The sequence below is a fragment of the Pygocentrus nattereri genome, chromosome 11 (genome assembly GCF_015220715.1).
Source record: "Pygocentrus nattereri isolate fPygNat1 chromosome 11, fPygNat1.pri, whole genome shotgun sequence".
In the NCBI taxonomy this organism is placed as follows: domain Eukaryota; kingdom Metazoa; phylum Chordata; class Actinopteri; order Characiformes; family Serrasalmidae; genus Pygocentrus; species Pygocentrus nattereri.
Genome location: NC_051221.1, coordinates 15,628,508 through 15,643,749, shown reverse-complemented (window position 1 = coordinate 15,643,749; position 15,242 = coordinate 15,628,508). Strand labels below are relative to the sequence as shown.

Below are 15,242 nucleotides of genomic sequence, written 5' to 3'. Positions count from 1 at the left end.
TGTTCAGTTGTTTGGCCTGCAGAACTAACCATCGCACAAGACACAGTACTAACCATAAAATATTAACATTACTACAACATGAAAAATTAAAATTACTACCATTCCTATACGATGACAACTGACAGTGCGCACATGGCTTGTAATGCTGGCAGTAGCTCTACAGAGGTCAGAAGAGGTTTTGTTCCCCCATCATCTATTTACGTGTTTTGATTGTAGATATATAATACAGATATATAAACTTAGATTTTGTTTGGTAAATTACTTGTTACTTGGCTATTTAATGGAGTCTCATTTACAGCAGTGAAAAGTATAGACCTTCAAGCTGAATATTCTACAGCTCCCAGAATGAATAGCACTAGAAAAGATCGAAAGGGCCATGACAAATACCCCTGTAGTTGATCTGGCAAGATAAATATGAGGAAAAAGTCATCTTCAGTTGAAGTGGAATTGTGCATGAACATATCTTCCTATAAATATGTGCTCTTTGAAGTTTATCTGAATCTTTAGGTATTCTTAATTAGTCACTTTCCCTTTTACTGGGTTTTAAATATGCAATACGTATCATCTCCTCATATAGAGTAAATACGTGGGACTATATTTTTTCACCAACATGGGCTGTGCCCTGTGTACTTCTTAATTCCTCACTAGTAAAAAGTTCGTGAAAATATATACATACATGACAGCAGTATTTTCAGGAAGGAAGAAAGAGAACAGAAACCACTAATGTGACATTATATTTTTTAATGAGTCACCATATATGCACATTGGGTCTTACATAAAAAATGTATGATAAATAGTCTAATAATTTATGAATAAATTAACAATGTATGAACATTTTCAACAAAAGTTTAAATAAACTATGTGAAACACAAATGTAGATGTTACATTATAAATATCAAAAAGGCTTTGCATATGTCATCTGGGCACACTTTTTTATGTGATGCAGAATGTCCTGAAGTTCAGCTCTTCGTTGTGATTCTGGGTATTTGCACTGAATGTTCTGCAGGCAAAACACACAGTCATGTCAAACTGAGAGTTTAACAGTCATAACGAACATAATCGGTGTTAAATGATGAAAGACATCAAAGGAAAGTTGTTTGCTGTTCTGTGGTCAAGTCACAGAGAAGACAATGGATTTGAAGTTGCTGTTGAACCTTGCGTTTCCATTTTTGTAAGTAGTTTTTCTTTTGGCATTTAAAAGAACAGCTGCCTTATATGTTGCTTCAAAATTATATGATAAACAGTCCAATAGAAGAGGTCCAAAATGACTAAAAACAAAATCTTGTTGCATTAACTTGCATTGAAAGTTGGTGATGCACGACTTTGTTCTCACAGCAACGACATACTGCTCTACTTAATCTTACTTTAATCTTCAGTAGTTCTTTAATGTGGTTGGCAGTTGTTTGATTGTATTGTGTCTGCAGTATTAATATCCAGCAAACAAATCTTTTTGGGTCATGAATGAAAATGTGTGTTTATGCATTTTGGGGGGAAAAAAGCTTTGGTATCATAATTACTCACTCTTGTGTAGGCCACCAAGCTCCTGGGCAACAGCCAGTCTTTTTCCGGAAGTCCAAGATCTTCTGCTTTAAGTTTCTCTAGAACTTTTCCTGCTTTGCAGAAGTTTTCCAGCTGGAAAAGTGCATTGTGTCAGATTTAGTAAAGCAGAGAACAGTTTATTTCAGCTGATACAAAGTACAGTTGATTGCTCTCAGACAAAGATCCTACGTGTACTTACAGTGCAGTGTCTGGTTGTTATTGCTTCTTGAACAAAAATCTGTGAAAATATAAGCACAACAGTTAGTTGAATGCTTTTTCCTGTATAATGACTTTTTTAAGTATCTAGTCTTTCAGTGCCAGAACAAAAACAGTTAAAGCAAAATAATGTCTTACCTTCTTTACTGCATTGTTTAAAGAGGCGTTTAAATACTTCACACTTTGCATGATTTCTTTTAAGATCACGCGCTGAACTCTCTGTTCGTCTAATGGCGATGGTGTGGGAGGTGCTGCAGTAACCGCCACGATGGTCAGAAGGAAAAGTGAGAAGGTTTTCATGATGTAGACAGCTTCAGTCAATTAGCAGGTCTCTGCAGTAGTTTATACCTCTTCAGAACCTACAGTGCTGTGTCCTCAGCCTTCTCTGTGTCTTCTTATAGTCTTGACAGAGGATGTGATTGGCAGTCCCTTCAGATCTCCTGATTTGAGTTCAGTCACTGATTCCACGTCAGAGATATAATTTTTTTTAAACTAATCTCACCACAAACAACTTCCGGTGGTGACTTGTCGTTAAAGAGAAAAAAGTAGCTGAACGATCATTTATATATAAGAAGACAATATAATTTCAGTTATATACAGAGGCGTACAATACTGACAAGAATTTTAGGCATTTAGGAAGGTGATATGTAAAGCTGGGCAGTATGCTTGTATTTATTAGAATAAAGCTGACAGAATAGAAATAAATACACAAATGAGCAATATGTTGTGATTTAGTGTCTATCACTGTATTGGCTTAACCCTTTCTAAAGCCCCTCTTGGGGAAATCCAGTATTTACAATTTCCGTCCAATAGTTTGTTCGTCTAATCAGTCCTTCGTTAAGTTAAATCAGTGTGCTGTGATGGAATTTAACATATCTATATAGTGTCTCAGGAACCAAACTTGTGCTATTCTAACTGTGTTTAAGATATCAATAGCTTAAAAGAAGAAAAAAAAATGTTGCTTAATTTTACTGTATGTCTATTTGTAAATGTACTAATGTTAAATTGTGTTTCCACAGACAAAACCATACATAAGTTTTACCTCCTCTAAAAGACTTTTTCACAGTACTATACCTCATTACCTCACTTATGCTTTAGAAAGCAACTGTTTATCTAAACCATACATTAACAGCCACAAATTAGCTGTGTGTCAGATGTGGTAGTGCATCAGCCCACAACTTTCCTGTTGATGTCACTGTGATGAATCGTTTACCTAAAAGCTGGCTTAGCATTTTTAGTGCTTATCTGGAATTCACTGTTGCTCTCACCAGGACTGTGCTTGAGACTATAAAAAAAGGTAAATCTGAGTTCAAATTGGACAATTGTTTTACCTTTGTCATATTAAACAAAAATGCATTGTGCCTTATCACTCTATTGCCAACATTGTTTCTCCTTAATCTGTTTGTAGTCTAAGTTTAGTAACTTTTGCTATAAATAGATATGACCTTTTGTTGCATTACCGTGTTCCAACTGCAGGAAAAAATAATATAATAATATCCAATGATATTGTAGCATGTTTTTCCTTCCTCTCCCACCATCCCACCTGCTATCACCTCCACTCCTGTCTGCACGTACATATGGCAGCAGACACCCTCCTTTACTCTCTTGCTTTTGGACCAATATCCACTTATTTCAGTTAGTTTGCTCTGGCAACCTTTGTTCGTGTCAAGACTAGTGAGGTTGTTCAGATATCTGTCAGTATTTATGCTGGTTTCAGTGGGTCAGCCAATGATGGAGCGACATATACACATACAGAACCCATCTCTTGTTCACACACGTTCTGAAGTTGTTATCTCTTACCTTTGCCATAAAAGTGTAAGAAAAGTGAAGGTGACACAGATGCAGACAGGCTAACCTGCTGTCTGGCTCTTTGCTTTGTCTACATCATAAGAAGATGCCTTCTCTGCTGACCATGCGAGTCTGACACTGTTTTGGAATGCCTGCTTTTCATGCTCCCATCAAATCCTGAAGAATAAATCATGTCTTACCCACAACTTTTTCAAACCTGAATGTCCTGTTTTACTCAAAAATATGTCCCATTAAGGAAGAAAAATATGTTCTGATTTCTGATTCACGTTGACTTCGAGTACTAAATTTTGCCACAAGCACTCCAGTAAGGGACAAAGCTGAAGAACTGCGGAACTGATGTCAGGAAGTTTCAAGATGAGCAAAAATCTGACTACAACATGTGAAACCTATATACCTGGAAATCAACCACAGACTCCACATATGTCAACTGAGATGTCACTGATTACACGTCAGAGATTTGAAACATGGTTTACACCACAGGCTTGTTAAGTTGGTACTACCTGTCTGAGAAGAGGTCAATGATCATTAATGTTTGAGGACATTAAAAAGTGTTCTTGGATCACAGTAAAGATTTTTTAAGGGATTCCCAGACAAAGACATTGTATGTTCACTTAAAGAATATAAGAAGACAGTGGCATAAAACACAGTTAAATCATGTTGCACTTTGAGACCTGATAGATGACAGAGGCGCTCTAATACTATGTTAATATGTTGGTGACAGGAGGCAAACTGGGCATACCATTGTTTTCAATTTTGCCACCGTCAGCGACAATGACAGTGTAGTGCTGTGATATTAGGAATGTTCTAAGAAGAGTACAGAAAATCCTCCGACTTTTTTCCCTCTTAAGAACCGTTAAGATTGCTGTAACTCATCTCTGATAATCATCTATGTGATGATTGCTATGCTGGTAATTCTGCACCCGATGACAGTGCCCATCCTTAGGTCACAAGAAGTCACTGAATGGTTTAATGAGTCTGAAAATGATGTAAATCATATGCCATGGCCTTTGTGATACACAGCAAGTGATCAGTTTAGGGATATTGCTGTCCTGCCTTGGTAAAATGTCAAAACTTTTGGATGTTTAATTCAAATTTAAATTACAATGATTGAAAATTCTATCATGAAATAAATACTTTTCTGAAGTCTGTGTGCTGTGGTTGTTAGCACTCAGTCATTTAATATTTTGTGCAGCCTACTTTTGCAAAGAAAACTGCTTTGTGTTCTCCTGTAATGCTGGAAACTAGGGAGCAATAATCTGAGACTGTTCCTCCAATCTCCCCAAATCCTTCATATTCCGAGATCAATGCATGTGGAATCTCCCTTTTCAGATCATCCCACAGCTTTTATATGGGTTTTAGGTTAGGACTGGGATGGCCATGACAAAACCCCGGGTCTGTTGTCAGAAAATCATTTTTGTGTTTATATGTGTTTTTTGAGTTGTGCTTTGGATCATTGTTCTGTGGGAAGATCCATCCATGGCCCAATTTGAGCTTCCTGGCTGAGGCAGTCGGGATGAGGTACTTTTCTGTGTCTACACAAAAGCCACCTCTGGTGCTTGTGACCAAAAACCTCTACTTTAGTCTCATATGACCATTTTCTTTAATCATTATTTTACTTTTCCTTATGATTTTGGAGAAAATCTCAGTGTGGCTTTCATTTATATTAATATCCAAGCTAAGCCAACCAGGAAGTTGCAAGTTGCATAGACTAGTCGACTTATAAATCCACCAGTCAGAAATGTGGGCAGCAGTCATCTAGGTGAGAACAGTGCTTGAGATACAACAGTGGTAAAATCTGCAGTAAACAGGCAGGAGGAGACAACAGACAGCTGTAAAAGTTCAGATCCTGAGAGCTGTGGTGATTTTATCATTCAGTTTGCATCAGACAGTGCGTACTTCTGGGGCAGAATGCCTTAAGCTGAAACTTACTGAAATACAACAAAAATTCTTGACAAATGTTTTCACAGATGTCCAAGACACTCACAAAAAAACTTTTTTTTATCATGGTGATGATGACTAGTCCACTAGTCAACTTTTTGAACACCTAGTCAACTAGTAAAAATTAATTGTCTTACTCCTAACAGAAACATACAGAATATGCTGTCACTCCTATAATGATTGCTGCCCTTGGAAAAGATGATGGCCATAAAAAATATCACTTCTTTAAGATGAAATGAATAATCTATAATAAAAGCAATTTCAGTTGAGCAAATTTGTATATAGAAAAAAAAAATAAAATACACAAATAAAAAAAATTCACATAAAAATGAATGAGGCATAGAGCACGTGTGTGTGTGTGTGTGTGTGTGTGTGTGTGTGTATATATATATATATATATATATATATGTATATATATATATATATATATATATATATATATATATATATATATATAAAATATGGATGGGTGTTTTTCTTGTGCCGGCTGACCTATGACTAAGTGTTCTGCCAAAGCGGACCATCCTGGCTAAAGATGGACAAGGATGAAGTTTTAGATGGAAAGTTTTGCTTTTAAAAGTTGCCTGATGGATCTTTGGGGAAAATCTGCACAGTTTGCAAAGCCAAATTTAATTACCACACAAGTAATTTGATTTTGACACATCATCTCAAAGCAAAAGACCCTACTGAAACGATCTCTTCAGGGACTCGTCTGTTTACATTAAAAAAGTGTGGCACTCATGGATGAAAAATTAAGCTTGTAAGTACTGTAAGTGAGACAGTAACTACTGCTTTGCTTAACTTGATTGCTAAACACTACCACCCAATTAACAGGTACTGAAATACACCTTGCGGTGTGACCTGGACACATCTTCAGTGATGTGTCCAGGTCCAGGTGTCCAGGTGTCACAGGGTTTTTCGGGTCTTACATCAGACACCCTCACCTGGGTGACCTAGCCTGGGAGTGATCAGGCCCCGACTTGTGTCCAGGTAGAGCACTATGCCGCACACCCCCCCCTTCTCAACCAGAGCCAACTTGAAGCCTTTTCAGCAGCTTCCATGATGTTCTTCATGACTCTTCGCCTATGCAGATCCCTAGGAGTCCCAGGGCCCAATGTAAAGACTGGCCTGCGAAGCCCCTACAGCACACTTCAATAGGCTCACAGCGGGCCTTCGACCCATTCCTACGACACTCAGCCACGAGGTCAGCATACTTGGCCTTCTTCCATACTTGAACTTCCTCCATTCGATCTTCCCAGGGGACAGTTAGCTCAAGTAGCACTACCTCAAGACATCAAGACCATGTCTGGCCAGAGTGTTGTTACAATGACGTCCGAGAATCTCAACTGTCTCCCGAGGTCAACCAATTGTTGCCAGTCCCTTGCTTTGGCAAGCAGGCCCCCCTGGGCCTTCTTTGGGGGTCAGGACTTCTAGCCTGCTCAAAGGTGATGGTACACTTGGATGGGTGTTGCTGTTGTTGATGCCAGTGCAGATGGTGTCTGCTACTGCCCGCAGAACCTGGTCATGGCGCCAATGATATCGACCTCCCCCAAGGCCTTTGAGCAGCAGCTGAGGATGTGTTCTAAAGATCCACTTTTCTGGCAAAGCTGGCAGGCAGGTGAGTCCACCAGGCCCCAGGTGAACAGGTTGTCAGGGCTCAGGAGAATGTCATACACTGACTGGACTAGGAACTGGAAGTGGTATGGCTCCATCCTCCAGACCTCTGCCCAGGTGATCTTACGACCAGCTGTATGCTCCCACTTGGTCCAGGCCCACTGCTTGGACATGCACACCATTCTGCTGAAGCGAGCTTCCTCCACCTCAGCACGTATGCCTCCTGGATCAGCTTCCGCTTCTCCTTTCCGCTGGCTTTGCTGGAGCTAGGTTTTAGTTTGCTACCCAGCCCGGCCCGACTAGTGGCCACTGTGCCCACCAGGATGCTGTGTCGTAACCTTGCCTCCGCCCGTTCCACTGCATCCTGGCGCGCCACTTCTGTCCTGTCCTGACCCCTACACCTGCTGAGGAGACCTTGGTGTCGGCGGAATCTCTGTAGAGCAGGACTACTCTGGCTCAGATGACCTTGAACTTCTCTGCCAGACTGCTGAACGGAAGCTGCAGCTTGGTGTTATAATCGAAAATGACAGACTAAGAGAAATCATTCGAATTGCATCAGGAATCACCTCTTATAATCTACTTTCAAGAGGAAGCATTGCTTCAAGAGTGAATACTTTGTATGAAAGAGCGGTCACGAAGCATGAATCTGCTTAAGCAAGCAAAGTGTGTTGCTCTCACATGGAATCACTGGACTCCTGTGAGCAATGCTACTTGGGCATCACTAGCCATGTTTACATGCAGCCTGATAATCCATTAATAATCCAATTAATAGTGCAATCAGAATAGAATACATCCATGTAAACACCTCAATCGGAATAGACTAATACAATTTCTATCCGATTGAACGAGGTGGGTAAATTAATGGGTAATTAATGATTTCTCACAATAATTATCAACAATGACAAAGTGGAAAACAGATATCAATATTCAGCACTTTAACTCTCTTAATCTCAGCAATTTTTACATTTTCTGATGATCACGTACATCACGACATGTCATAGCAATGTAGAAAATGTTCCCATTTTCACTAGCCACTGATATATCCCTTTAACAAATCATGAACTATGTTGCAGCATGTTTCAAAAAGTTATCAATTATGTAATTTTAAAGAAAAATCATCTGGCATATTTTGAAATAAATCTTCTCACATTTGGAACTAAAGATCAAATCTGTGATATTTAAAGCAAAGATATAACAGTTATATATCATGAATGCACTTTTAAATTGAACACAAATCTTCAATATTTTAATTCAACAATGCCATTGACAATATCTTGTATCTGTTTCTTTGTTAGTGGGAAGACTGGCATTGCATACTGTTCACCAGTGTATTGTAATCTGGTGTGTAACTTGACACTGCAACTGTGAGTGAGTCTTTCAGATGTGCATCAGTGAGGCGTGTTCTGTGTTTGTTCTTGATGAAGTTCATGTCAGAAAAAGTTGATTCACAGAGATAGGTTGAACCAAACAGGCTGGCAACCTTCATAGCTGCTGTGCATACACCACTGTACTTCTCTGTGTCAACAAGGCACCAAAAGTTTGGTGCAGCCTGGTAGGCTTTGAGGTGAAGGTCATTTTGCAATGTTATGATTTCCATTTCCACCTGTCCAGCATCCAAGTTGAACGTAGCACTTAGTTGCTCAGCAACGCATGTTGTGTCCCCATCCATGAAAGGATTGGAAATGAATGACACACATGACTCAAGCTGATTAAGATCACAAAACCTATTCTCAAACTCTTGGCCAAGTCTGTTTATGACTTCATAGTACTTTTCTGCAACTTTGTCAAATGTCTCAGATGCAGAAGCATTGTCTTTCAGCACTGACTGCAGAGAGGGAAAGTGCAGAACCCTTTTTCTTTGTAAATCTGCTGAGAAAGCGTTCATTTTGGCTTTAAATGCATTTACAGCACTTATCATATCAACAACAGTCTTGCCTTTGCCTTGCAGCTCGCAGTTCAAGTGGTTTAGTTTCCCAGTAATGTCCGTCAAAAATGCAAGGTCAAGTGTCCACTCTGTGTCCTCTAGCAGTGAGACGTCTTCGCCTTTGGACTGCATGAACTCTTTGATTTCACCCAAAAGTGACAAAAAACGATGTAAAACTCGTCCTCTACTGAGCCATCAGATCTCTGTGTGTAGCAGCAGGTCACCATATTCAGCTGACATCTCCTCCAATAGCACCTTGAAAATCCTGTGCTGTTTTGCTTTGGAGCGAATGTTGTTAATGTTTTTTCACAACGGGAGTCATCACATGTCCAAAGCCGATTACTTTCGCACATAACGCCTGCTAGTGAATGATGCAGTGGTAATGCAGAAATTTTGGGAAGTCTGGGTCACCTTTACAGTGAGCGATGAACCCTGTATGTCAGCTGATCATAGCAGGAGCCCCGTCTGTAGTCACGGCTACCAGCTTTCCCAATGGTACATTTTTCTGAATGAAAAACTCCTGCACCGTATTGTAAATGTCAAATCCTCTCGTAGTTGTCTTTAAGGGCAATAGTGTCAGGAGTTCTTCTCTTGTGGTGAAGTCTTCAAACACCATCCGAATAAAAACCAACAGCTGTGCTGTACTGCTGCTGTCCACGGACTCGTCGCACTGGATGCTAAACCACCTGCACTTCACCAGATCCTGGTCCATCTGATCGACCAAGTTACCAGACATAGCTGACACTCGTCTAGCCATCGTAGATGCCCTCAGTTGGACGTCGGAGAGAGTGGAGATTAGATCGGTTCCATTTTTCTCATCTTTCAATACAGTGTTAGCAATTATTAACATTGCTTCTTTGACAACTTCTCCATCTGAAAATGCCTTCTTCTTCTTGATCAGAAAATGTGTAGCTCTGAACGAGGCTTCGGTGGCTTTTTGTGTTTTTTTTTTTTTTTTTTTTTTTTTTTTTTTTTGTTCGGCCTCATGAAAAAAGACTGTTGTGTAACCAGAGCTGCCTTTAGCTCACAGGATTTTTCTGCCCTTAGTGCACTTCCAGGTGGATAGATAGCATTGTAGCTTTTGTGACAGGTAGTGAAGTGTCTCTCGACATTGTGCCGCTTTGGTATCGCCACAGCCGCCCCGCAAATGAGACACGCAGGTTTCTTTAACAGTCGTAAAGAAGAACTCTACCTCCCATTTGTTATGAAAGTGATGTTTTTTTCTTTTTTCTGCCATGTTTCCGGGGTAAGAGACTGCATACTGTGCCTGCTATCCCGCTAGTTTACTCTCCGCGATCACTGGTTTTGTCTGACCTTTGAACTACTCTAGACAAAAAATCAGAGTTAACCCCAACTTATCTAAACTTCATGTATAATGAACATAATTTTAAGATATTTTAAGATGAGATATATATATATATATATATATATATATATATATATATATATATATATATATGAAATACAAGTGTGGTTAAAAAAGAATAGCAACAGAATCTAATTATATTTTAGATGCAGCTCACTAGTGAGTTGTGCTTTTTTTTTTTAGAACAGATCTGCGGGCGACTCATAAGGTCCTTGCGGGCGACCTGGCGCTTGCGGGCACCGTGTTGGTGACACCTGCTCTAAATAATCTGTTAAATAGAAGAATAATAGCCATGTAAACGCCTGAATCTGACTACACTCCAATCGGAATGTGTAAGTGCGTTTTGCGCATGCGCGTCGCGTCACAGCGAAAGGTTTAGTGTTGAACATGGTGGGAGCAGAAACTGGTCTGCAAAGGAGGCGAGGTTTATACTTTGAGCTTTAAAAGATGGCGGTGGAATGGACGTCCAGCTTAGGTGTCTCAGAGCACAACGTCTTCCTTTATAAATACATGTGAAGGACATTTTTCTGAGCCTGACATCAGTTTAAAGCAATTAAAAACACAAGCGCGCCGACTGGAAACTCATCTCACGCCGACTGGACCTCACGTGATGTTCGCTGTCATGGTAACGTTTACTCTCTGCTCCATGCATGCGCGTCATTTTACATTGGATTACTTGTAGCGAGCATGTAAACGAAGATTTTCATCAGATTGTTGAGCAGTGAGCATATAACCACCTCAGTCTGAATTGTATTCAATCGGATTGGCAAAAATCTTTGCATGTAAACATAGCCACTGTGCACTTCACTGATAAAGAATCTGCAGTCGTTTGCACTATAAGGAAAAGAGTAACATGAAAATGTGCAGAGGCATGCGCTGAACATTTTCTGGATGTCGCAAAAGAATGAAACATCACAGGAACATTAAGAACACTTGGCTCTGACAGTGTTCGTAATGTGGTTGCAGTCGCGAGGCTACTCGTAATTTAACTGTCACAGTCCGTAAAGAACGGTCATGGTTTCAATTTGTGACCGTTCTGGCTAAATATTGCATGGCTAAATATCCATCAAACACATGTGAATTAAAAGAACAGCAGGTTGGGCTTGAAGCAAGAATCACATATTCAGGATGTTGCAATAAGATGGAATTTTACTCTAGAGATGGTGAAGCGAACCCAGCAAAGCCCACCACTACACTGGCTCTACAAACAAAAAGCTAGAAGAACTACCTGAACCTTGAAGGCTTAATTCCAGCTAACTGTTGCTTTGATGACAATTTAGATAGTAAATGATGTAACTTCTTGCAGTCTTTAAGAGCGAAAGACGAGTGACAAAGGTGGAGTGATAAAGTCAACCTCAAACCTGTTCTGAGGAGTTGGGGACTGTAACATTAAGGCTAAACTAACAGTAGCTAAGCCACACAGCACAGGACAGGCTCATTTCCAGTTAACTGATGGTGAAATGACACCCGTTTGAAGATACAGGAGAGTGCAAAGGTGACTGTCTGGTGTTAGAGCTGAAATCAAACATGTTCTCTGATGTGTGTGGCACCTAGTCAGTGTTGAGCTGTATTAATGGGTAGTTTTTTTTTTTTTTTTTTTTTGTTCTGATTTTCCTTTTTGTCAGCACCCCTTATCGGTGAGTTCCCACAACACCAATCAACGAGCTCCTCTAAAATATAAATGGATGGACTATGTTTATTTGTAAGTTCAGAGGAGGAATAGAAATTTGGCATGTCATGATTTTGAAATACAAACAATTTTTATGTATTGCAGTATACCCTATTACAATTATACTGCCCAAACTAATTTACTTTGCTGCAGCCTATGTTTAATTCAAAATATTTGTTAAAAAGTACTTCATGGTTATTTTATTGAATGTTGATATTATTATTAAAACAACACATAAAAATAAAAATTAGGAAATCAGGACAACCAGTCAAACCATAAAGCAGTTTAGTAATGAAAAATGAAAGAAAATTAGTAATAAAAGTAAGTAAAATAAAATTACTGGGCAGGGTAAGAATCAAAATATGAAGTAGAAAACCTTAGTAATGATAAAATGATAGTTAAATAAAGGACAACAAATAAATGAACCAAGAAAAAAAAACTAAAATATATATAAAAGCAGTTAAAATATATGCAGAAGTAAAAACTAAAACAACTAAAACAGTTGCAGGCTGAGTGGAGGTGGTTACAGATAAAGTGTTAAATGGTCAAGTGACACCAGTGAGTGGAGTTTAAGACATCCCTGTGATAAATTGCAGCTCGCTGGTGCACAGTAACTAAACAGATTTTCCCAGATGCCAAGGTACTTGTATTCAGTGACCCTTTGATGCTGGAACCCTTCAGACTGGTAAAATATAGTGTGTTCATATCAAATTAGAAGTTCTGGAAAAAACTAGTCTGTGCTTATAAAGTGCTGTTTGTAAGGCATCAAAAGAGTTTTTTAGTTTTTTTTCACTGCTGCCTGTATGGAATCAGCAGAGCAATATAAAATAGTGCCATCTGCATATAGTTGTACTTTACAGTCTGAGGTGGTGGGAATATTGTTGATGTTTATATTGAGTAAGACGAAACCTAGAACTGAACCTTGTGGAACACCTCTAGTTACCCTGACATTAGATCAGACTTATGGTGTCCCAGGGACACACCCTGGTGCCTACCAGAAACAGCGCAGCTTGTAGCCTTTTTTAAGGCCTTTTAAAAGTAGTGAATGTTCAGCTGTATCAAAAGCTTTGGAAGGAGCAATGAAAAGAACAGTACAATGCTTCTTTCTGTCTGTGGCAGTAAAAAGGTCATTTAAAAGAAGTCTAACAGGAGAAAATGTGTTTTCTGTGATTTTGGCTAAACATGACTATTTGGATATAGGAGTATAATTGTTGAGATCTGATGCCTCCCCTCCCTTTTGTAGCGGAATGACATGAACTGTTTTCTAGAAACCGGGAATTCTGCGAGTTAAAATGGAAAGATTAGAAATGTATGTTCATTTTTCATTGTTGAATCATGAACTATTTTAGTAGTAGGTTATTAAACAATTTTAACAATTGAAACAAGAAAAAGAGTTTTGTGAAATTATGATGTGCAGTTTAAGAATAATGAAATTTTCTCCTGGTTGTCTTCTTAAATAATATTTGAATGTGATAATTTCACAATGTATATATTTTTTTTCTGCAAAAATCTAAATTACATGTTTGCATACATCTTGCCGGCACAGTCCTAAAGTTCTGTTTTGTCATCTGATGCTGAGTTCTCACACTGAATGTTCTGCAAGTGAAACACACTCATGTTAAACCGAGAGTTGAACAGTCATAAAGATTATCAAAGAAAAGTGTTTACTGTTAGATCATCTGTTACAGAGACACAGAGTTTAACAGCCTCACCTGAAAAGCCAAAGAGGTCACTTGGCAGCTACTTCAAGAGTACTGCCATGTCTCCAGACTCATCTGTTCAGCTTAATGATGCCATTGAAACAGAGCTAAGCAGTTACTTGTTAACAGCCACCATTGATGGAGAAGAAAATCCCCTGGGGTGGTGGAAACTTCACCAAGTGACTTTCCAAGATTGAGCAGGCAGGCCCGCAAATATCTTTGAGCACCAGCAACAAGAAAGGCTCAGAAAGGCTCTTTAGTGCAGGAGGTAACATTGTGAACTGTCAGCGTTCATGCCTTAAGCCACATAAGGTAGACATGCTCATCTTTTTGGCAAGAAACCTGTGATCACTGGTTTCTGTCTGTACATGCAAACATTTGATGATGCTACTTTTGCACTTAATGTGATTTACTGCTAAGGTTATTTTGTAAAAATGCATCTTAAACTCAAAGAGTTTAACATAGCTAGGATATTTTGCTTATTTCAGTTTTTTTACTGATGCATGACTGTCCACTGCTGACTAGTCAGTTACTGATGTTGCAGTTAAACCTTTATGTGAATTTCTGTAATTTATTTAGTTGTTCTTTAAAGGTGTTGAGTTTTAAAAATAAAACTGACAACTGCATTTAATCTGACAACCCTGGGAATATATTTTTTTATGTAGAAGTTTATAATTATATTTGATAGATATTTGAAACACTAATACAGGTTTAGGATTTAATGGATTAAAAATAATTACAATTTAAATCACAATATTCTGTGGAAAAATCGCAATTAGATGTTTTGCCCAAAACGTGCAGCCCTACTTGGCACACCCTCACACAACTCACAGCAACTACTGGAGGCCAGGAAGAATTGTGTAGCCATGTTGAGAAGAAGCTGGCCTGACTTTCAGGATTGGACTCAAACTAATACAGCAGAACCAACCCATTGGAAAAATAGCTCCACCCATGTTACAGCTGCTCATGAGAGAAGGGCCTGCTGACTGCAAGAGAGAACATGTAGGGGTGAAAATGCTCTGGCAGTTGACAAGTAAGAAGAGAATGGGCGAGCTGACAAATCGGAGCACAGTGGGCTTAGAGTGAAGACGCGGGCTTAAAGACATAGAAGCTCAATCAGAGGATTTCAGGCAGGGGCTGAATAGAGATGCATGGTATGAGAATAAGACTGTGGTAGACCCCAAAAATAAAATGATCAACTTAATCATTATTTTTTTTCTTCATTTAGTAGAATAAAGAGTTAAAAATTTCACAAAATATTTTACTTTCATAGGCCATCATTTTTAAAAATCTTTTTCCTGAAGTCTATATCAATTTTAAATGTATTAAAGTTGATATATAATATGCTGATTTAATAAAAGTACATTTTATTTCTCTCAGGTAAAGAACTTGTGAGTAACTCTTAGTGCAGTGTCAGGTTATTGCTTCTTGACCAAAAATCTGAAAAAAAAAGAAGTTGAACAGAGT

General features: G+C 38.9%; 1 pseudogene; it reads right to left on the bottom strand.

The window, feature by feature from the left end:
- Positions 1 to 6,500: 6,500 nt before the first annotated feature.
- Positions 6,501 to 9,797, bottom strand: LOC108430932 (annotated as a pseudogene).
- Between the last annotated feature and the right edge of the window lie 5,445 nt (positions 9,798 to 15,242).